Source organism: Macrobrachium nipponense, chromosome 32 (genome assembly GCF_015104395.2).
Source record: "Macrobrachium nipponense isolate FS-2020 chromosome 32, ASM1510439v2, whole genome shotgun sequence".
In the NCBI taxonomy this organism is placed as follows: Eukaryota; Metazoa; Arthropoda; class Malacostraca; order Decapoda; family Palaemonidae; genus Macrobrachium; species Macrobrachium nipponense.
Genome location: NC_061094.1, coordinates 72,689,774 through 72,715,176, shown reverse-complemented (window position 1 = coordinate 72,715,176; position 25,403 = coordinate 72,689,774). Strand labels below are relative to the sequence as shown.

The following is a 25,403-nucleotide window of genomic DNA, read 5'->3' as shown; positions in this document are numbered from 1 at the left end:
AGAAAGTTTGACATCCAATGATCCATTCCATCCGCCAAACGCCATTCTCTTTTATGAGATCGACCAGCCAAGACCCTTCCTGGCATAAAGTAAGCCCACTGATATATAGGCTTATTATGAAATTACAGTATATTTGACGTGTATTAATGCAATTGCTCTGTTAATCAGGCAAAACAGAATTATCGAAGTGTATATTCATACGTTTTCTTTCTCGCCAGGATTTTTGACAGTTGACGACGGCCATGTTTGTGTGAGACGTTATGGGCCCTGCTGAAGGTCCTCTTCTTCTCAGGAAAATAAGGTAATTTAACGTAAATTCAACTTTCTGTAGAAGACTTCTGGTGATAGATCGTTTAGTATTTATTTTGTAAAAGTGTTAGAATGGTTAGTGCGTGATAGGATTATTGTATCTATTGAATATTAGGTATTGTTTTACTTTAGTTCCAACTCTTTCTATAATAATTATAGTATTATAGATGCATTTTGCATAAAAAATATTAAATTTTGTCTTTGAACACTTTTTGGGGAAATTCACCATATGCGAGATATGACTGGTTAAGAATCCTTATCCTTGAAAAATGTCTGTGTTTTGTTTACTTTATCACACACAGTTTGTGCTCTGATGCGAATTTGCTTTTGTTTGGAACTGCATTATGGTTCTGATGCCAATTTTTTCCCTCTTAAAATTGCATTGTGGGTAGTTACATGTTATGTCTAGGAGTCACGTGACCTGGTGAAAATCTGACAGCTGTCAGCAACAGGGTTCCAGATTTGGCGGTTTCCCACCAAATTTGGCTGGTTTTTTTTCTAATTTGGTGGGTAAAAATCCACTTTGGCTGGTTAGTGGTTTTTTGGCTGGTTTTCAGAAACTTGCTATTTGAGCTAAACACTGATCCCACTTTTGGGGAATTTGTCCCCAGATTGGGAATTTTTAAGGTTTTCAGGAAAATCTGGGGAATTTGAATAGGTTTTCAGTGAAAACTTGGTAACATTTAAGCAAAATATGTAAATAGAATAAAAAAAAATCACACACCAGACGACCGCAACAAACACAAAAGGTCGAGACCATTAAAGGGGATTAGCGCAGATGCCATATTTTCTTAAACCCGTTCAAACTGTTGAGGAAAAAAGATTAATAAGGTGGTAGATTTGGCATGTTTATTCATTTATTTTTTTTTTTTAACGGCCTGCCATTTCGTTGTGGATGGATGATTAATGGAAGTGACCACGGGTCACGGGATTAAGAGGATTGTTTGTCTGTCACCTCCCTTCATTTGTCAATACAAAAGCAAAACAAAAATTATTTTTCATGTATTCTTATATTAGTTTATATTATGTAACTAAAACTATGATGCTGCTATACAAGCATATATATGATAAAAAAAATATGCATTTATAAAGGTAAATATAACATATATTTGGCGGTTATTTGGGCTGGTTTGGATTTCCATTTGGCGGGATTTTGGCTGGTTTTATGGTAGACTTTGGCTGGTTGGCAGTGCTGTCATCTGGGAACCCTGCCCGGGCTCAGCCTCACTCAGCAATATTCGCTTGTCATTTGGTTGAAGTCTCTCATAGAGTTAAGCTTTGTCTCTGTGTTCGTCCTGTAATTTTGATTATTTACGGTTAATTCATGATTTTTATGAATATAAAACACGGTGCATTGAATTTTTAAGAGAACATGGAGTGCTACCTGCAGCAGTACAGTGTTTAAAGTGTGGAAAGCCCTGTCAATTCAGAAAGGATAAAAACGTTTGGCGCTGTACCGGTTATGTTTTAGACAAAAGACATAAAAAGAGAAAATATTGTAATTTTACTGTAAGTGATCGGAAAGGCACAATTTTAGATAGTAAAATTGCCGGTATGGAAGTGGATGATTTTTCTTTGCCAGTTTTTGAGTGAATTTTGGAAACATCGCCCAATTGTTAAGTATTTAAATATTTCATCAAAGACCAGTGTTGATTGGAGAAGTTTCTGTAGTGAGGTGAGTCAGTTTTGGTACAATAATCAGGAGCCCATCGGTGGTGTTGATGTTGAAGTGGAAATTGATGAAACACTAATTACTCATAGTAAATACCATAAAGGTCGCCCTCTTTTCCAGTGTTGGTTGTTTGGTGGTATGGAGGAGAAAAAAAAAATTCTTTGTTGAGGCATTAATTGATCCTGGTACGCCCCCCCGGTCAGGGCACCGCGTCCTAGGTTAGGTTAGTTGTCCTAGGTTAGGTTGGTTTGATCTAGTTAGGTCATTTAAACACTATCGGGGGGGGGGGGGGAGGTACGCCCCCCCCGTCAGGTCACCGCGTCCTAGGTTAGGTTAGGTGTCCTAGGTTAGGTTAGGTATCCTGGGTTATGTTAGGTTGGTTTGATCCGTAGGTGCTCCTTATTCATTAATTCAAATGCTGTTTTGTATCCATGGTGATTTACCCCACCCAAAACCCCGCATTCCCCTTGTTGGATGTAGTAGGGGGGTATAAGCTAGTAACTGAAAAACAACTCTCCGAAGTATTACTATCGTAACTATTCAGAACACATCAAAACACACACGAAAATACATAATTACTCTAGAAAAATGGAGTTGGAACTACTGTAAAAATTTACCAAATATTATGCTCCATTGCCAGGTATAACACCGGCCCAAGTACTCAAGAGAACAGTTTTTTTGATAGCCATATCTCTAGTATGTTTATCAACCCAGTCCTAAATTATTTCTGGAAAACGAGGGCAGGCCTAATTTATATTACCGAGACAATAACCTGACCTAGTTCTTAATTTCATATAGAAATTGTTTTAACTTCAGCCACCTTAGATGAAACCATGAGGGTAGTTTGGCTAACACTCTTAGCCGGTTTGTCTAATTCTGTCACTGGTTTTGTAGTAGTTCGGTAGATGCCCAATGTTTTCTGTTGGTCTCTTTTTTTGGTAATTCTAAGCCCGCGTTCCGCGGTACAATAGACTATGGCAGTTGATGTTTCCCTATGTTATTTTACCTGCTGAACAAGAATTTAAAGTCATATTTATTCGGTCGACTGTAATTAAAGCGTAATTTACCTTTGAAGACAACATGAAGATACAAGGGGTGCGATGTACCAATGTACAGAATTCAAAGGTAAATAACAGATTAGTTACAGTCGACCGGCGAAATATTACCTTGAACTCTTGTAATGTAAGCAAAATAACATAGGAAAACGTCAACTGCCATAGTCTACTTTGACTGAACAATCTTCGAAGTTTTGGTTCAGGGCCAAGAAACGTAAACAAACCGCCATATTTGAATGCTAGTAGGGGGTGTGGGATACGTAACCAACAGGGAGCCTTATGTCCTTTAAGGGGAAGGGGGTACAGGGAGAGGAAGGCACAGGTACGATTTGGTAAAGCCACGCTAGCATATGACGTGAAATAACAATTCCCAATAAATATCACCAACATCAAGAGCACTAAACCTTAGGAACACCAAAACTATTGATATAACTAAATAATGTACATAAAGATTAAGAACCTTACCTTAAATGTTACATAAACACCTTCCTTTGTAAGTCAAGCCTACATTCGTTGACACGAGGGCAAAAGGCCTGTTTTCTCAAAAGGCCGTGATTTTGACTGTACATTACCAACCTTTCATACTGCCCTGAGTAATGGACTGAAAAGTCCTTATAACTAAGGTAACTGTTAACACAAGTACTCGGTAGAGTCGAGTCGAGTTGGTAATGGGCCTGGAGGAGTGGGAGGTGCCAGGGAATGATTCAGCCATCGTGGTCGGTTGATTACTAACATGAAATACACGGCTGGGACGGCCCGGCAAGCATTTTCAGGAGGAAATTGGGGCGGGGGTGTTGCGCGAAACAGGGTAGGGAGGATGGGGCGGGGTAAATATTTACTTTAAAAAAAAAACATGAACGCGTGTATTATATAATATATATATATATATATCATACCTATATATACATATACATATATATATATATATATATATATATATATATATATATATATATATATATATCTATATATCTATATTTATATATATATACATACTATACATATATATATATATATATATATATATATATATATATATATATATCTATATATATATTATATATATATATATATATATATATATATATACATATATATATATATATATATATATTATATATATACAGGGTTTTACACATCTGGTACTTAAGTACAAATTATCAAGTACAAGTCAAGAGGTCACTTTAGTGAATAATGAATGAAATATTATCAATTTTCAAGGATCAGATTGGCCAGTTAAGGGGGTAATTGAACTTAACAAGAAATGCTGAGAAAAATTGTAAAAATTGTGTAACCCGATTGGTGGTGCTCTGCCCCCCATACCCTCCCTTAAAGAAAATTAAAGCAAGAGTAACTTATAAGTTAGGATACTAACCTACTATGAGATTCAGGGCCTCTGTAACACTGTTTTTTCGTAATAACTTTATCTATGCATTCCATAAATATAACGCTTATTCAGAATACATATTATATCAACACACAAATTTTGAGTGTATTCTGCACTACGTAGGTTGAATAAATTTGGTACTTATAATGTAAAAGTGACCTTTTTTTAAGACGGGCCAACTTACTCAGAGAAAAGGTTTCGAACGCACTCGTTACGTAACTTATGACATCATTTCTTCCCTCTTTCTCGATGGATGATTGGCTATACGTAACGAAGGCTAAACCTCTGGCAACAATGACATGCAAATTTAAATACAAGCAAAGCAGTACACCTTTATGAACTCTGGAACCTCCCCACTGATAATTGTCATAATGAACAAACCAACAAAATATGTTAATAAATACAAAAACACTTTGATTATTAATCTAACTCCCAAAATAAGTTTCCAAAGATATTACAGTCTACTTTATAGGTCACAATCAGATTGACAAGATGTAGGGAATAGTTGGTAATTACCAAAAACATAGTAGACAAGCTTGATTTGATAACTGCTATATCCAATGTCAAGCAATTTTTATTTATTGGCTGTCTACCTATTTACTGAAAAAAAATAGCCGGTACCGTATATTGGCTTTAAACCTTCACCAATAATTCGTCAGAATGGTGACTTCATGAGGCTCCACCCACTTTCGCCTCGTTATAATTCAGGATAACACTGAAGGCTACCATGGGCATTGTTGGATTAGAAAATTTAACTTCTGGCTATAAAAAATAATTTCTCGAGTAGTTGTAAGAAGTGCTAAATGATCCTCAAGGATCCCAGCAGTTGGTCTAAACGTTTAACTCATGTATATTACTGCTATACTGTTTCGGCACTACTGCTACAGTAGTATTACTACGCTAGCACTGATACCCCACCCACATCTATGTATCGTTCCGCCATTCATAAAGTCTTTGGGTTTCAGAGCCGATGGCATTTCTGTCTGGTGGATGGGCGGGGCAACATTTAGTCAAAAGGTGTTTGTTTACCTTGCTTACGTAATGAATGTTTTTCAACTCTTGGCTCGTAATCATTGGCCATGGCGTCGGCTAGATCATTTTTACTCTATAAAAATCAAAACTATCAGGTTTAGGTTATTGATAATGCTGACAAAATTTGTGTGTGGTTGTAAAATATACATATGTCAACTTTCAGCTACATCCGATGCTTTGACAAGGAGCAAAGTCCAAAAAACCGTGTTACAGAGACCCTGAAACTCATAGTAACCTAATCTAACCTACCTAGTAGAACGTGTTATCGTAACCCCCCTTAGGGAAGGCAATCTTAGAAGTGTAACATATAGGTTAGGATACTAACCTAACCAACCTAACCAAGTAGAACATGTTACCTGAACAGGGGGCTCTGCCCCCCCGTACCCCCCCTTACATAAAGGCAGTCTTAGAAGTGTAACATATAGGTTAGGATACTATAGTCTGTCCAGAATGTCATGAAACATAGAGTAGGTTTCCGACGTTGCCGCTTTGCGCCAATTTCATTCATTAAATCTCACTTAAGGTGAAAAAACAGTGTAGATTTGGCATACACTTTGCCACATCTCTCTGTCTCAGGTCAGGAAGGGTAAGTAGCTTATGATTGGTTCTGATACCCAAGCGTGACAGTTTAAGATGGAAGGCTCCCCACGGCAGCAATTAAGTGCTCAGACACGAGAAGTCATATTCAATGTCCACGAGTACTTCAAAAGGGAGAAAGAGAATTTTTTTTTTACTAAAACAGTGCCTTATTTTAAAGAAAAGGTCTATTAATTTTATCGTTTCATTATCCTAACATCCAAGAAATTGTTTTAATGGAGAAAAATATTATTCTATGAAATATTTGATGTTTGGCACATTCCTCAATTCTACAACGAATATGGTAAGAGAGAGAGAGAGAGAGAGAGAGAGAATGACTATGCCAGGCTACAGATATCTTCAAGAACCTGACAACACATTTGATAATGTTCAAATATAAACTGATTCAATCAGAATTCAAATTATATAAAGCACACAAGTTAAAGCTTTAGGAGTATGTAATAAAGCTCGAAAACATTTAGTACATTAAGATTCCAGTATTGTACTGATCTAGATTGATCGTAGGGTACAGAACGTTAAATTTTTATTTTCATCTGAGATGGATCTCTTAAAAGTTGTAGAAAAACTGTGATATGTATTAAAGGACTCGAACTCTTCCTAAAAAAAATTTTTTTTACATGAATGTTTTTAAAATAGAGTAATCAACTTTATGAGCTGTTTTCGAAACACAAGGTCAACTTAATCCACAACAACCATTCAGCTTTTGTGTGACTGGAAAGATTCAGATTATGGGATTAAAAAGTTAATTTTATGACCGTATTAAAGGACCCGGAATAAAAGGATGCTGGGATAAGCTTGAGTCAGATTAAAAGTCTTGAAGTTTGGCATCGTCACAAACCTACTCGATGTTTCATGATATTCTAGACAGACTATAACCTAACCAACCTAACCTAACCTAGTAGAACATGTTACCTGACCAGGGGGGCGGAGAAGACACTCTTAGAAGTGTAACATATAGGTTAGGATACTAACCTAACCTAGTAGAACATGTTACCTGACCGGCTCCACCACCCCATAACCCCCTTACATAACGACAGACTTAGAAGTGTAACATATCGGTTAGGATTCTTACCTAACCTAGTAAAATGCATGACCAAGATTGGGAGGGGGGCGGTGGGGGGGCCGTCCCATACCCCACTTGAGAAAGATTATATAATAGGAAAGTAAATATAATAAGTAAAATGTTATCCAAGAAATTATGGATCAGAAAGGCAAGTAAAGGTGAACATAGAAAGCAAGTAAAGGTGAATATAGAAAAAAAGGGAGAAAAATGCATGTGTAATTTGGAATGTCTAAAATGTAAAAATGTAATACCATCAATCTTCATGTCAATGACAGAAAGGTCTTGAAACGTCCTAAAACCTCCTCCTAGTCCCACCCCTCACGAGACTTTCAGGGGCATGCCCTCAATTGTAACGTATTATTGTAAGATATATAGGGAAACTTTATGAAGTGAGAACAAGTCAGTGCACATATTATACAATCCTATGATATACAGAACTGAAATAAAAGCTTGAAATATTACACAATTACAAAACAAATGAGGAAAAGGAATATATGTAACAATGCATGAATCCCCCCAAAACCACCTGTCGCAATGTAGGGTTAATAATGCAACTTGATAGGTTAAATATGTTGGTTAAATATGTGTACTCCCCACCAAAACCCCCATCATTTATCTCCTTAGGAAGTTTGTGTGCGAAACAAAAGCTCCCTTCTATCACGGCGCATGCGCCCTAGGATTGGCGCATGCGTAGTAGGATTCGGCGTCGTAATAGCAGTAGTAATCACTGGATTTGGGGTATGTAACGGATCCATCATCGGTTTATTTATCGCTTTATTTCAGCTTGTATTTCGGGTTTCAAATGTCATAAATAAGAGGAAATAACACAATAACACGGCAAAACCTTACCCCAAGTGTTTCACCCCACCTAAAACCCCGCATTCCCATCAGTCCCCCTTACCGTAGGATAAAATTGAACGGCATAATTCTCCCAAGGTTTTGCCCACCCAGAACCCCGCATTCCCACCGGTCCCCCTTACCGTAGGATAGAGTTCAAAGGTAAATTACAGCTTAATTACAGCTGGCCGAAAAAATGTTACTTTAAATTCTTGTTCAGGAGGTAAAACTGTATAGGAAAACGTCACCTGGCATAGTCTAGTTCGCCTCGGTACAACGGCTTAGATCTACCCTTTTTTTAATCTTTTTAATATGTATTTGGTATGATTTTGTAAGGTAAGAGTTGCTGTAATAGGCATCATTCAAGTTTTATTGACGCTCATGATAAGTTATAATTGGATAACTACGTATCTTACTATAATGGGCGTGATATGTGTCCATCCGTCTGTCCTCCAATCACAGCTAAGTGGCTGGGCCGATTGGCATTTCACTTGGCAGGGTTATAGTGGGGACCCATACGATGGTTTATAATGGGTTTCGTCCTACCTCCCCCCCTCCCCCCCCCTTCCCCCCACCTTCCGAAGGGGGTTGTAGCGAGAAGAGATTCCCTGAAACGGAGCTGGTTCTGCCCATGAAACGAGGCTGGTTGTGCCCGTAGACTTGGTTGTATTACGAATTTTCATACATAATTTCTGTATGCATATGTTTGCTAGTAAGAACGTAATTGAAGGAAACGTGATAATTGGTTGTGAATGGAGAGAGCTTGTTAGGTTGTAGAAACAGCTCTAGAGATTAATACTAGTAAGACTTTTAAGTTAAAAGCATGCATGTCTTGTCTGGTTTTCCATATAGTAACTGGTTAGGTCTTCTGCTACTTTCTCATAAGATCTGCTTCTCCCAGTGAGCTTCCAATCAATTCAGGGCATTAGATTTGATAGGATGGAGAAATGTACTATTTATTATTATTATTATTCTTTTTTTTTTTTTTTTGTTTTTTTTTGTTTTTTTTTTTTTTTTTTTTTTTGCTCTATCACAGTCCTCCAATTCGACTGGGTGGTATTTATAGTGTGGGGTTCCGGGTTGCATCCTGACTCCTTAGGAGTCCATCACTTTTCTTACTATGTGTGCCGTTTCTAGGATCGCACTCTTCTGCATGAGTCCTGGAGCTACTTCAGCCTCTAGTTTTTCTAGATTCCTTTTCAGGGATCTTGGGATCGTGCCTAGTGCTCCTATGATTATGGGTACGATTTCCACTGGCATATCCCATATCCTTCTTATTTCTATTTTCAGATCTTGATACTTATCCATTTTTTCCCTCTCTTTCTCTTCAACTCTGGTGTCCCATGGTATTGCGACATCAATGAGTGATACTTTCATCTTGACTTTGTCAATCAACGTCACGTCTGGTCTGTTTGCACGTATCCCCCTATCCGTTCTGATACCATAGTCCCAGAGGATCTTTGCGTGGTCGTTTTCTATCACTCCTCAGGTTGGTGCTCGTACCACTTATTACTGCAAGGTAGCTGATGTTTCTTGCACAGGCTCCAGTGGAGGGCTTTTGCCACTTAATCATGCCTCTTTTTGTACTGGTTCTGTGCAAGTGCCGGGCATTCGCTTGCTATGTGGTTTATGGTTTCATTTTTCGTATTGCACTTCCTACATATGGGAGAGATGTTATTTCCGTCTATCGTTCTTTGAACATATCTGGTTCTTAGGGCCTGATCTTGTGCCGCTGTTATCATTCTTTCAGTTTCCTTCTTTAGCTCTCCCCTCTGTAGCCATTGCCATGTGTCATCGCTGGCTAGTTCTTTAGTCTGTCTCATGTATTGTCCGTGCATTGTTTGTTGTGCCAGTCCTCTGTTCTGTTGTCCTTTCTCCTGTTCTGTATATTTGTGGGTCTTCGTCTACTTTTATTAATCCTTCTTCCCATGCACTCTTTAGCCACTCGTCTTCACTGGTTTTCAGATATTGCCCCAGTGCTCTGTTTTCGATGTTGACGCAGTCCTCTATGCTTAGTAGTCCTCTCCCTCCTTCCTTTCGTGTTATGTATAGTCTGTCCGTATTTGCTCTTGGGTGTAGTGCTTTGTTTATTGTCATATGTTTCCTGGTTTTCTGATCTATGCTGTGGAGTTCTGCCTTCGTCCATTCCACTATTCCTGCGCTGTATCTGATTACTGACACTGCCCATGTGTTTATGGCTCTTATCATATTTCCTGCGTTGAGTTTTGACTTGAGTATCGCCTTGAGTCTCTGCATTATTATTATTATTATTATTATTATTATTATTATTATTATTATTATTATTATTATTATTGGGCACAGTTTTCCATGTCAAAAATGATAATGGTTGCAGGTCCACAATAATATAGCATGTGAGTATATGGTCTTTAATGAATATTAAGACGAATACTGTGTTCTCTAAGATTATGCATATATATATATATATATATATATATATATATATATATATATATATATATATATATATATACTGTAGTACCTCGTATTTCGAACTTAATCCGTTCCAGAAGGCTGTTCGAAGTATGATTTGTTCGAAATATGAAATAATATCCCCATAAGAAATAAAGGGAATCAGGATCATTCGTTCCAGCCAACCCAAAAAGTCCCCATTTCACATTTTTCCTATTAGTTTGTTTAAAAGTTAAATCAAGAGTGTTAAGTAATGAAACAGTGCGTTATATGAAGTAAAATTTTCTCAATTTTATTTTTTCTTTGTACGATTTACGAACTGTTTGGTAAAAATGGCGCCGGCCGGCTGTGGGATGGAGGAAGGAGAGACGGGAACCCTCTTGAGCAAACCGAATTGATTGCAGTAAGCGAAGGTTGATGACAAAATACATTTTATTCACATTAGGTACAAAGATAATTAAAGGAATCGATAGTGTGTGTGTGTCAGATTGTCTCTGTGAGAGAGAGAGAGAGAGTAATCAGCGTGTTCACACTTGGTTCTTAAGTGCACAAAATAGATTAATTATGCCACAATACGTCAACTTATTGTTGGCAAACGGCAGACTTTTAAAACAATCATGAGGATTTTACAAATAAATAAGTAATAAGTCAAGAATGCAAGAAAAGGAAAGAAATAAAATAACTTTTCACTAGGGAGCCATTTAAACAAACAATCGAAGGCATGCAGAAGCTGAAAGCGGCGCCAGTTTGTTTATTACAGAGCTGAATTACTTTTGCAGAAGTAAAAATATCGCAAGAAGCAAATATCACTAGATTGGTATTTTGCCGTAACAAAAATAAAAGTGATTTGGGCAGATCGAGTGTAAGTGAAAGAAACGGGGGAATAATCATCCTTGATCAGCTAATATGCCAATGGTAAGGAGAGCCGTTCTCTCTCTCTCTCTCTCTCTCTCTCTCTCTCTCTCTCTCTCTCTCAGCGCACCGAACACTGACTCGAGCAAGCGTTTTTTTTTTACCGTGTCGCATTTGTTTTCATGTTTTATCATTGTTAAATTTATTGTGAAATATCATTTTTTATGTGAATTGGTACTGCTTTTACGTACATACTATAGTAAAGATTTTACCGTCCCTTCTTCTCTCCTCAACAATACCACGACGCACGATAACTTAAAATCATTCATTCATTATTCCTAAAAAATATAAACGCTACCTCCCTCTACATCTAGTTAGCTGTGTATCACCGCAATGACGAATGACTTTGTTAATCATTTGTGCTAAGTTTTATTGTGAAAAGCTGTGTTCTTTCATTTACTATTTTGTTAATATTGTTCAACTCAAGGTCCAGAGTATAGGAGGTCTTGTCAGCGCTGACCCAAAATAAGCTTCTGCCAGATCGAGAGCGTGACGTCAACTCAACCTCTCCTTAGGCTACCACGAGGAAGGTCCTTTATTAATTCAATGGACAACTCCAAATACTATATGTGTTTGCGGATGCTCTACATCTAGTTAAGCTTTTTAGAAATAATTCTCTTGACCATGGATTCATATTGCCGGATGGTACAATTGCCTGAAAGTGTACCTTTACCCCGTCCCCTTCTGTTTCATGATAATGATCTGGTAACACAGCAATGAAGGCTGTTTGTCTTGTAACGACGGATGTGAATGGTCGAGCTATTGGATGCCAATGTTCATATTTTCTAATCACTACTGTAAACAATATGTTAATGATATACGAATAATAGTTCACATTACCAGTGAACTGAGTCGATGTTAAACAAATAGAAAAATAGTATAGTAACAGAGCAATAAAAATAGCAATTGTAAAAATCATTTTCTGTCAACCATAATCGTCAACCTTTGTTCCATTCAGGTGTGGCTGTGCAGGCGCTTGCTGGGATCCTACTTTTGTTCGTGGTAGATCCTTATTAGGTGTCAATTTCAGAACGTTATTTAAATGGAAATACGCTTTGTATTTACACAATCCATCTATTTATAAAGTAATGAAATTATAAACCGCAAATACCAAGACCTATAATTATAATTTCATAAAGTCAACTATGATAGCCATTGACACGTTACGATATGGAAGGCTTTGGGGAAAAATAATAGACCACCAGATGTATAAAGGAACTAATGTATCCAGTGTGTTGTCACTCATACTTGTTTTTTATTCGAGCCACTTCTCACCAGAGTAGCCTAGATGGAAATTTCTCTGGCCGGTATTTAACTCTTGAGTCATCAGAGTAACAACACACCTTAACCAACCACCCTGATGGTCCTTATATACCAACCCAAGAGTGGATAAAAAAGGAATAGTTTGCAGTCGATATAAGTTTTCATTTCAGCCTTTCGTCTCGTGGGATTCGTGACTGGATTTCTTGTCGCTTCAATCTCGAATTTGTCGACTATTTATCCCGTGGATTTGTCAGCTCAATGAATTCAAGATATATTTTGCTATTTTTACGTCCTTGTCCATTTATTTTATTTTTATCTTAAATAAAATTTTAATTGAAACTGAATTTGATTAGTTTTTTGTTTGTGAAAATGAGCACCAAACTAATCTTGAAGGGAACACGTAGTTCATTTGGCTACATCCACAATAATTGTTATTCATTCTTTTTCATGTTTAACAAGTATTGTTCCTGATTCCAGTAATTGCAGCTTTGTATTATCCTGACCCTTCCCTAATTAGAGCTTCAGTGTCGATTTTTGCTTTCCTTATCGTTAGGATCAACTTAAATGAGAGTCCGTTTAACCAACGGCTCCCCCACCCCCATTACTGATTCTCCAGCCGTCCCCACCCCTCGTCCCTTACCTATCCTACAGTCTCACCCTCCCTCCATCCTCAGGTAGCCCTGCTACCTCCCAGGTCACTCCTCACGAGATGTGGTGTGGAAAAATCAGTAATCCTAAAATTTCAACGGTCACATGACCATTCTTTCCCCTATTTTACAAAGCTCTGGAAATGCAGTCTAATAAGTTCTGTTTGCCTTTGCTTAAAGGTCAACCCTTGATATTCTAATATCTTGTTTCTTGTTCTTCATGATTAGAAAGCAGCAGTACTTAGGTCTAACAGAATTTAGTGTTGCCCTTGACGTGGTAGCCAAAAGGCTTCTACAAATGATTAACCTGTTATTTAATTTTCTGAGTATATTTGATTTGACGGGCATTTCACCAAGCTTAATTTTCCTTTCGAAGCAATGAAATCCATTACAACCTATTATATATGTTTATAAGATGCAGATAAAGCTTTCTGACAGCTCAGGATATAATTATGAGATGATTGTGTTTTTTAAAGTAAAGCAACAGGATGCTCAAACTTCCTTGTTCCTTCTTTTGGTGCTTCCATTGTCAATCATGAACATCTTAAGCAGGTCAACGCCAACCAAACCTACATATGAGAAGTGAAAGACTTTTTACATACACACACTGCACTGAAAGTAGTGTAGAGACCACGGGGCTGGATTCTTCTGACCTTAGCCTAAGCCTATGTCTGGCATCGGAATACCATAAGTGAAACCGAGTCTCTCTGTCTTCAGCTCTCGAAAATTTAGGCCGACGCCACAATTTATACAATGTATAAAAGGCCAGATTCTTCTGACCTTGGCCTAGGCCTATATCTTGAGCAGGACATTCATTGAATGACTAGTAAACATAGTCTAGGGTTCTATGTCCTTGATGATTTAATCTGAAGCCGCAATATATTTTGTGTTTTAATAGAGACTAAACACTGTTCTGCATTGAAGTCTCCAGGTATATAGATAACTACTTACTGAAGAACAAGCAGCATTGAAGTCTCCAGAAATATGGACAACTACTTAACCCTTATTATATATCAATATGCAGCTAATCAAGCTGGGTAAACTTTGAGGTAGGCCAGTTTACGAAACAATGCATCAATGGAAAGCGGAAGATATGCAGGAATATAGATAACTACTTACTAGGGAGTAGCATTGAAGTCTCCACGAATATAGATAACTACATACTGGAGAGCAGCATTGAAGTCTCCATGAATATAGATAACTACTTACTGGAGGGAGAATTGAAGTCACCATGAATAAAGATAACTACTTACTGAAGAGAAGCATTGAAGTCTTGAGGAATATAGATCACTACTTACTGGAGAGAACCATTGAAGTCTCCCGGAATATGGATAACCACTTACTGGAGGCAGCATTGAAGTCTCCATGAATATGGATAACTACTTACTGGAGAGAATCATTGAAGTCTCAATGAATATGGATAACTACTTACAGGAAAGAGGCATTGAAGTCTCCAGGAATATGGATAACTACTTAGTGGAGAGAAGCATTGAAGTCTCCAGGAATATGGATAACTACTTACTGGAGAGAAGCATGGAAGTCTCCAGTAATATGGATAACTACTTATTGGAGAGCGGCATTGGGGTCTCCATTAATGCAGATAGCTACTTACAGGAGAGGAACATTGAATTCTCCTGGAATATGGATAACTACTTACTGGAGGGAAACATTGAAGTCTCCAGGAATATGGATAACTACTTACTGGAGAGCAGCGTTGATGTCTCCATTAATGTAAATAACTACTTACTGGAGACAGCAATGTAGTCTCCAGGAACACAGATAACTACTTACTGAAGGCAGCATTGAAGACTCCAGGGATATGGATAACTACTTACTGGAGGCAGCATTGAAGTCTCCAGGAACACAGATAACTACTTACTTACTGGAGACAGCATTGCAGTCTCCAGGTATATAGATAACTACTTACTGGAGGCAGCATTGAAGTCACCAGGGATGTAGATAACTACTTACTGGAGGAAGCATTGGAGACTCCAGGTCACAGATAACTACTTACTGGAGGCAGCATTGATATCTCCAGGAATATAGATAACTACTTACAGGAGACAGCATTGATATCTCCAGGATTATAGATAACTACTTACTGGAGGCAGCATTGATATCTCCAGGATTATAGATAACTACTTACTGGAGGCAGCATTGAAGTCTCCAGGAACACAGATAACTACTTACTGGAGGCAGCATTGAAGTGTCTAGGGATGTAGATAACTACACACTGGAGGCAGCATTGGAGTCCCAAGGGATGTAGATAACTACTAACTGGAGGCATCATTAGAGTCTCCACGGATGTAGATAGCTACTTACTGGAGAGAAGCATTGAAGTCTCTAAGGATATGGATAACTACCTACTGGAGGCATCATTGAAGTCTCCAGGAACATAGATAACTACTTACTAGTGACAGCATTGAAATCTCCAGGAACACAGATAACTGCTTACTAGAGGCAGCATTGAAGTCTCCAGGAATATGGGTAAGTACTTACTGGAGGCAGCATTGAAGTCTCCAGGAATATGGATAAGTACTTACTGGAGGCAGCATTGAAGTCTCCAGGAATATAGATAACTGCTTACTGGAGGCAGCATTGAAGTCTCCAGGAATATGGATAAGTACTTACTGGAGGCAGCATTGAAGTCTCCAGGAATATAGATAACTACTTACTAGAGGCAGCATTGAAGTCTCCAGGAATATGGATAACTACTTACTGGAGGCAGCATTGGAGTCTTTGGGACACAGATAACTACTTACTGGAGGCAGCATAAGTCTCCAGGAATATGGATAACTACTTACTGGAGGCAGCATTGGAGTCTTTGGGACCACCCAGATAACTAACTTAGCCTGGAGGCAGGCATGGGATTCCCCAGGGATATAGATAACTACTTATGCTGGAGGCAGCATTATTGAAGTCTTCCAGGTCACAGATCACCCTACTTACTGGAGGGACAGGCATTGAAGTCTCCAGCAGGGATATAGAATACGTAACTTACTCGGCAGGGCATTGAAAGTTCATTGGACAAGATAAACTACTTATGGAGGCAGCATGAAGTCTTCAAGACACAGATAACGACTTACTGGAGGCAGCATTGAAAAGTCTCCAAGACACAGATAACTACTTACTGGAGGCAGCATTCGAAGTCGCCAGGTCACAGATACTACTTACTTGGAGGCAGCATTGGAGTCTCCAGGTCACAGATAACTACTTACTACTTACTGGAGGCACATTGAAGTCGCCCGTGCACGAGAATAACTCTTCTGGAGGTAGCATTGGAATCTTCAGGGATTAGATAACTACTTACGCAGGTAGCATGGGAAGTCTCCAGGACAGATAACTACCTACTGGAGACAGCATTGGAGTTCCTCCAGGTCACACACAACTCTGTACTGAGGCACATTGGAGTCTCCCAGGGATGTGGATAAGTACTTACTAGAGGCAGAATTGAAGTCTCCAGGGATGTGGATAACTACTTACTGGAGGCAGCATTGGAGTCCCCCCCTCCCCCCCCCCCCCCAGGGGATGTGGATAAGTACTTACTGACGGCAGTCAATTGGAGTCTCAGGGATGTGGATAACTACTTACCTGGAGGCAGCATTGGAGTCCCAAGGGATAATATATAGTTAACTACTTACTGGTGTCAGCATTGAGTCTCCCCCCCCCCAGGGTCACGATAACTACTTTAGCTGTAGAGGGCTTGTAGTCTCCAGGTCACAGACACCTACTTACTGGAGACAGCATTGGAGTCCTCCAGGTCAAAACAAAACTACTTACTGGAGACAGCATTGGAGTCTCCAAGGTTCACAGGATCACTGATTACTGGAGACAGCCATTGGACGGTCTCCAGGTAACAGATAACTAACTTAACTGGAGACAAGCATTTGAGTTCTCCAGGTCACCGATACTACTTACTGTCGGCAGCATTTGAAGGTTCTCCTGGAACACAGATAACTACTTTACTGAAGGTAACATTGGAGTCTCCAGTCACAGGATAACTACTTATGGAGACAGCATGGAGTCTCAGCGTCCAACAGATAAATGCTTACTGGAGACGCATTGGAGTCTCCAGGTAACAGATAACTACTTACTGGAGACAGCATTGGAGTCTCCAGGTCACAGATAACTACTTACTGTAGGCAGCATTGAAGTCTCCTGGAACACAGATAACTACTTACTGGAGGCAGCATTGGAGTCTCCATAATCACAGATAACTACTTAGTTGAGACATCATTGAAGTCTCCAGGGATGTAGATAACTACTTACTGGAGGCAGCGTTGAAATCTCCAGGTCACAGATAACTACATACTGAAGGCCAGCATTGGCATCTTCAGGATTGTAGATAACTACTTACTGGAGGCAGCATTGAAGTCTCCAGGTCACAGATAACTACTTACTGAAGGCAGCATTGGAGTCTCCAGGAATGTAGATAACTACTTACTGGAGGCAGCATTGAAGTCTCCAGGAATGTAGATAACTACTTACTGGAGGCAGCATTGAAGTCTCCAGGTCACAGATAACTACTTACTGAAGGCAGCATTGGAGTCTCCAGGAATGTAGATAACTACTTACTGGAGGCAGCATTGAAGTCTCCAGGAATGTAGATAACTACTTACTGGAGGCAGCATTGAAGTCTCCAGGTCACAGATAACTACTTACTGAGGCAGCATTGGAGTCTCCAGGAATGTAGATAACTACTTACTGGAGGCAGCATTGAAGTCTCCAGGAATGTAGATAACTACTTACTGGAGGCAGCATTGAAGTCTCCAGGTCACAGATAACTACTTACTGAAGGCAGCATTGGAGTCTCCAGGAATGTAGATAACTACTTACTGGAGGCAGCATTGAAGTCTCCAGGAATGTAGATAACTACTTACTGGAGGCATCATTGAAGTCTCCAGGGATGTAGATAACTACTTACTGGAGGCAGCATTGAAATCTCCAGGTCACAGATAACTACTTACTGAAGGCAGCATTGGAGTCTCCAGGAATGTAGATAACTACTTACTGGAGGCAGCATTGAAGTCTCCAGGAATGTAGATAACTACTTACTGGAGGCAGCATTGAAGTCTCCAGGGATGTAGATAACTACTTACTGGAGGCAGCATTGAAATCTCCAGGTCACAGATAACTACTTACTGAAGGCAGCATTGGCATCTCCAGGAATGTAGACAACTACTTACTGGAGGCAGCATTGAAGTCTCCAGGTCACAGATAACTACTTACTGAAGGCAGCATTGGAGTCTCCAGGAATGTAGATAACTACTTACTGAAGGCAGCATTGAAGTCTCCAGGAATGTAAATAACTACTTACTGGAGGCAGCATTGAAGTCTCCAGGTCACAGATAACTACTTACTGAAGGCAGCATTAGTGTCTCCAGGAATGTAGATAACTACTTACTGGAGGCAGCATTGAAGTCTCCAGGAATGTAGATAACTACTTACTGGAGGCAGCATTGACGTCTCCAAGGGATGTAGATAACTACTTACTGGGGCAGCATTGAAGTCTCCCAGGTTCCACAGATAACTACTTACTGTGGCACATTGAAATCTCCAGGTCACAGATAACTCTTACTGGAGGCAGCATTGAAATCTCCAGTCACAGATAACTACTTACTGGAGGCAGCATTGAATCTCCAGGTCACAGATTAACTACTTACTGGAAGGCAGCAAAATGAAGTCTGCCCGGTCCTCAGAATAACTACTTACTGAAGGCAGTATTGGAGTCTCTAGGAATGTAGATAACTACTTGCTGAAGGAAGCATTGAAGTCTCCAGGAATGTAGATAACTACTTACTGGAGGCAGCATTGAAGTCTCCAGGTTACAGATAACTACTTACTGAAGGCAGAATTGGAGTCCTCCATGAATGTAGATAACTACTTACTGAGGCAGCATTGAAGTCTCTCAGGAATGTAGATAACTACTTACTGGAGGCAGCATTTGAAGTCTCCAGGTCACAGATAACTACTTACTGAAGGCAGCATTGGAGTCCCCCAGGAATGTAGATAACTACTTACTGGAGGCAGGCATTTGAAGTCTCCCAGGTCCACAGATAACTACTTACTGGAGGCAGCATTGAAGTCTCCAGGTTACGATAACTACTTATTGAAGGCAGCATTGGAGCCCTCCAGGAATGTAGATAACTACTTACTGGAAGCAGCATTTCAAGTCTCAAGGAATGTAGATAACTACTTACTGGAGGCAGCATTGAAGTCTCCCGGGATGTAGAATAACTACTTACTGGGAGGCAGCATTGAAAGTCCTCCAGGGATGTAGATAACTACTTACTGGAGCAGCATTGAAATCTCCAGGTCACAGATAACTACTTACTGAAGGCAGCATTGAAATCTCCCAGGTCACAGATAACTACTAACTGGAGGCAGCATTGAAGTCTCCACCCAGGTCCCAGATCAACTTACTGTGTGAAGGCAGCATTGGAATCTCCAGATGAGAATAAAACACTTACTGGGACGAAGCCATTGAAAATATTCCAGGCAAACCAGATAAAAACTATTACGAAGGCAGCAATTGAAATCTCCTCACGTAACGAAATACTGGATTGGCAGCATTGAGTCTCCAGGTCCCAGATAAAACTAATTTAATGAAGGCAAGCATTGGAGTCTCCAGGAATGTAGATAACTACTTACTGAAGGCAAGCATTGAAGTCTCCGGAATGTAAACTTACTTATGGAGGCAGCATTGAAGTCTCCAGGTCACAGATAAGTACTTACTGAGGCACAATTGAGTCTCCAATCCAACCGATTAACTACTTAACTGGAGGCAGGGCTTGATTGAAATTCTCTCCAGGTCACGATAACTACTAACTGGAGCGCATTGAAGTCTCCGGTCCCAATAAATAATTTACTGAGGCAGCATTGGAGTCTCCAGGAATGTAGATAACTACTTACTGAAAGGCGCATTGAAGTCTCCAGGATGTAGATAACACTTCTGGAGGCAGCATTGAAGTCTCCAGGTCACGATAAGTTCTTACTGAAGTGCAGCATTGAGTCTCAGGAATTTAGATAACACTTACTGGAGGCAGCATTGAAGTCTCCAGGGATGTAGATAACTACTTTACTGGAGGAGGCAGCTTGAAATCTCCAGGTCACAGTAACTACTTACCCTGGCGGCAGCAATTGAAGTCTCCAGTCACAGAATAACTACTTACTTGAGGGCAGCATTCTGGACGTCTCCAGGTCACAGATTAACTACTTAACTGGAGGCAGCATTGGGAAGTTCCCAATCACAGAATAAACTAACCTTAGTGGAGGCAGCATTGAAGTCTCCAGGTTACAGAATAAAACCGACTTACGGAGCAGCATTGGAGTCTCCATTGTCACAGATAAACTACTTACTGAAGGGAACATTGAAGTCTCCAGGTCACAGATAACTACTTACTGAAGGGAGCATTGAAGTCTCCAGATCACAGATAACTACTTAGTGGAGGCAGCATTGAAGTCTCCAGGTCACAGATAACTACTTACTAGAGGCAGCATTGAAATCTCCAGGTCACAGATAACTACTTACTGAAGGCAGCATTGGAGTCTCCAGGTCACAGATAACTACTTAGTGGAGGCAGCATTGAAGTCTCCATTTAGAAATACTAAAGCGTTCCTGTATATTTAGTGTAAATGGCAGAATTAATTGTGGAATAGACATGCTTGTATTTACATTATGCTGAATTTGTTCTTATGACAGCTGTACCTACAAATTACTGATTCTTTGTTTCTCTCCATTTCAGATTGGGTTAAGGAGATATTGTATTGCATCTGTAAATGATGACCATTGATTTGATCAGTCACGCAGTCTGGAAGATGGCAGTGAGTGGTTACCAGTGACAGGGTCCCTCCATGTTGTTTTGTTAAGTAACATCTCTGCAGTTTGGAATGTACAAAAGAGCCCATCACGTAAGTGTCACGTTATTTGTATGAAAGTCCTCTTTTGTGTACAGCATATGCAAGATAGTAGGAATCTAAGCAATTTTATGCTAAAGATTTAAAGAATGACCATAACATTTTTCAAGTACAGTATATATATGTTTAGTATTATAATTTTTCATAGCATTAAAAAAAATTCTGAAAAACTTTTTGTAGCTTCTAGAATTTGTCTTCTGATTTTTAGTTAGAACAGAATTTGTGCCATATTAAGTGGGACTTGTGCAATGTATAAAACTTTTAATAGTAACGACACGTCACACTGGGAATCCATTACGTAAGTGTTTGGATGTCTTAATCAGGTAGACATGTTACACTGGAATTTTTCATAACATAGTAAAACTAGTGACATGAGATATATAGCTAAATTGATTTTCTAAAAATAGTGACTTGAGATATATAGCTAATTGATTTTCTTAAGTTGAACAGATCAGTAGAAGGGAAGGGTTTTTTTAAACTATTTTATAATTCGTAGATGAATATGACAGACTACCCAGGGCACTTAATCCATCCTGTGTCCATAGAAAACTGAAAAAGAGTAGGAAGGGATAATGAATTGGTGTTGACCTCCAAAGGAAGTGCCATACATGGCTCTAGAGCATGAAATTTCATAGTGGGAGGGGCAAACAGAAGCATGAGCAGAGGTTGCAAAGCTGGCCTTTAGTTCTGAGGTATATTTACAGTATTGTTAGATATAATGTTGTTTGATACTGGTGGTAGTGGATATTGTAATACAGAGGAATAGTTTTGAATAAGATGTGAATTGTAACAAAGGTTTAGGAAGCAAGACGAAGTACGCAGCATAAATTATATTAATGGAGTCTTCAATCTCTTCAGTCTAGACATTGTTAATAAGTGAAGTTGATGATACGCAGGGATAGTAATGATAATATGAAAGATATAATTTTAAGTGATAAAGTAGGAAGCAGTTTTCCTGAACAGTTGAGCTATTATTGCTATGAAGTGCAAGAAAGCAAGGAATCGGTTGTCATGCAGTGGAAAAAAAGCAAATAAGTCATTAAATATTTTGGTTGTGAAACTCAGATGTACTTTAATAGCAAGATGGTTACCATTTCAAACATAGATAAGAGAGTCAGAAGTTGATCTTTGAAGAGATCTCCTTAAGATTATTTCATTTCATTTACACAGTATTTTATATTACTTTTTTTTTCCTGAAGCATTGCATTGTGTTATTTTCAAGTGTTAAGACCATTTTGGAATTAAAATTGAAATTATCTTGCAGGTGTAGAAGTTAAAATGGAAAAATGAAGGCATGTATCTCATTGGTGCCAGGTCTTCCCTGTGCTATCATGCTAGTGGAGGCCCTGTACTATACTGTAGTCTTCAGAAACGATCCCCGAGTGGGTTCTAGGACAGTTTGATACTGGACATTTTGATACCGGACATTTAGATACCGGACATTTTGTTACCGGATATTTTGTGACTAGGCTTTTTCACTACCGGACATTTCGATACCATTATATAAAGTATAAATCCAAATTATGTATCAAAAGTAAGGAGTTAAAAGTACAAATAAAAAAATATATAGACAAAGATTTATTAATTTGTAAAACACAGTACAAGTATGATTAAAGAAAAAGCAACAATATTATCTAGTTAAAAATTTTTAATGTTATGAGCAATGCCACGAAGATATTGTATTTTATTTGGGGGGTCATATCGTTCCAGCAATGTTTTTATACGCCGATCGGCGTCTCTGTATTTTTTCTTTGAGGTTGCGCTGTCTCCACGATTGAGATGGGCAATTCTTGTTGCACTGAGAGCCTCTTCATGTTTTAAAGCAGTTATAAGGGACCAAATGTTAGGATGCACATTTGTCACTGACGTTCTTAGAGCATTATGAAATCCTTCAACATAGTTATTGGTGCGTGGCATACCATTTTCAATGCGTTCTTGAACATTCCATAAATGAATAGGGAAGGCTGGCTCGACTCTTCGCCTTCGTTGGCCACGACCCCTCACTCCTCCAATATAATTTGTTTCGTAATATGCAACAAGCTCTTGCGGAAAATCGTCGTCATCAGTTAATTCTTCGAAGCCGTCAATAATATCGTCAATGGGAAGGAAAGCAAGCGCGGGTAAACATCTCACTTTTAAACTAAAATTATCATCTTGGTGATATTGATGTTTGGAACCTAATGTTACAACTTGTTTGTAAACATTTTGTGACAGGTGAGATAGGCAACAAGAAACATCTGAATTAGGGAAAATATCTAATAAACTATTGATGGCTGCTTTTTCAAAATCCATCATCACAGTGGCTGATTCGACATTATGCAAGAGTTCTTTTATAGTAGTAAATAGTCTAGCATAAGTATCTTGTATCTTATTTGGCAACAAGGCGAACATTCTCGGAACACTAATGCCGTTGTCTTGAATATGTAAAGTGTACAGTTGATAATAAATAATTGGGCTACACTTAAAAGTTCCATCTACGGCCCAACTTTTGGCTCTTTTGATGTCACTAATTCCCGAGTCAGTAGCAAATATTAAAATTCTTTCAGTGTCATGTTCTCCACTGTCAAACTGTAGCCACTTCAAACCATTTTCAAGGTAACAATACTGATCAGGAATCAAATAACCATGCCGTACCTGAGGTATAGGCGGTACATTTTCTTCTATTTGTCTCCAACGCCTGACACTACGACTCAACGAAGATACTGAAACTAATTCTGAAATAGCACATACATTCAGATTTTGGGTTTCTTTACATATTATAGTACGAGGAGCATCTTGTGTTGAACCAGACATTATTTTCATTTGATGATGTGCTGATTTTGATTCCACTCTTGCCGCTGTAGCACTGTGATTATGCTCACCTACAGTCTTGACGATTTTGTTGTCATTATCACCAACATAGGTGTGTACGCGGGCTTTACACATCCTATTTTCGCACTGCCAATACTGCTTTGAACCATCCTTATTAGTTTTGTGTTTATCATATGTATAGTTTAGATCATCCACTAATTTTTTTCCATTTTTTGTTGAAGCAATTAGACGAGCCATGGGTGATACAATAAGAATATCTATACTTATCGTTGATAGCTGAACGTTAGTAGTTGACCCTTTGGTAGTAGACTGAGAGTGATAAAAAACTGAGAATATTTAGGTTCCGACCAATGTTTACTATAAATAGCAGGTGTTTGAAAAAAAAATAAAACAACCAATTACAAGAAAATGTGGCAATTATATCAACAACCAATTATAAGAAGAGTGTGGCCCTCAAAAGAAACTCTTATCTTCGCGCACAGACATAGTGGTATCGAAATGTCCGGTAGTAAAAAATCCTAGTCACAAAATGTCCGGTAACGAAATGTCTGGTATCAAAATGCCCGGTATCAATATGTCCAATATCAAACTGTCCGGTCACCCCCCGAGTGACCTACAGGACAAGGTAATTTGAGTGGTGGTTGACAAATGTATGGTATCTGGAGGCTTTTTCTCACTAGGGCAATTTTCATTTGCTGAAATTAAATGAAAATAGGTATCTAAATTTATAACTTAATATCTCTCTCTCTAGGATATCTGCTCTTTACCAAGATACTATGCACTGTTCTTCATAGAAAATTGCTGCTGTGTTCTCTCTCTCTCTCTCTCTCTCTCTCTCTCTCTCTCTCTCTCTCTCTCTCTCTCTCTCTCTCTGCCTTCAGTTAAAATTTGTGTAATAACATAGACTTTAGTTGTGTTCATTGAAATGTTGTATGCTAGCGCTCCTTCCCCCCCTCCTTCTCTCCCTCCTCTCGCTCTCTCCTCTCTTCTCTCTCCTTCTTTCTTCTCTCTCTCCCCCCTCTCTCTCTCTCTCTCTCTCTCGAGTTAAACTTTGTGTAATAACATAGATTTTATATTTGTGTTCAGTGAAATCTTGTATTGATGCTTAAATACATCTTTTGCAGAGTGATCCAGACGATACAACCAAGATAGAGATCAAGGGAGAAAGAAAATGTAACTCAGGTGATAAAGACAGAGAAAGTGTTATACAGGTGATAAAAGGAAGAGGAGATGCAAACCCCATATTTACAGAGAGAGAATGAAACCAGGTGAGAAGCCAGGTGACATCAAGAGAACGAGGAGAGACAAGAGGATCGCCGATAACCTTTAAAACCTAAATATGAAGCTGGTAATCCAGGGCTGTTTTTAAAAAATATTCTGGACGCCTCAACTTACACACAACACTGCTATGCAGAGCTGAAATTGGTTTGGTTTGGTGTCTGGAATGGGGCTCCTAAATTTTTCCTTGTAG

The 25,403-nt window shown here is 38.9% G+C and overlaps 1 long non-coding RNA gene across 2 annotated transcripts; it reads left to right on the top strand.

The window, feature by feature from the left end:
• On the top strand, positions 1–25,403 carry LOC135207185 (uncharacterized). Of its 2 annotated transcripts, XR_010312922.1 has the most exons (5): positions 1–89; positions 219–301; positions 20,950–21,115; positions 22,386–24,557; positions 25,057–25,403. It is a non-coding gene; the product is annotated as an uncharacterized LOC135207185 (long non-coding RNA). The 2 variants fall into 2 exon arrangements; XR_010312923.1 differs by lacking the exon at positions 22,386–24,557 and having other exon boundaries at positions 18–89.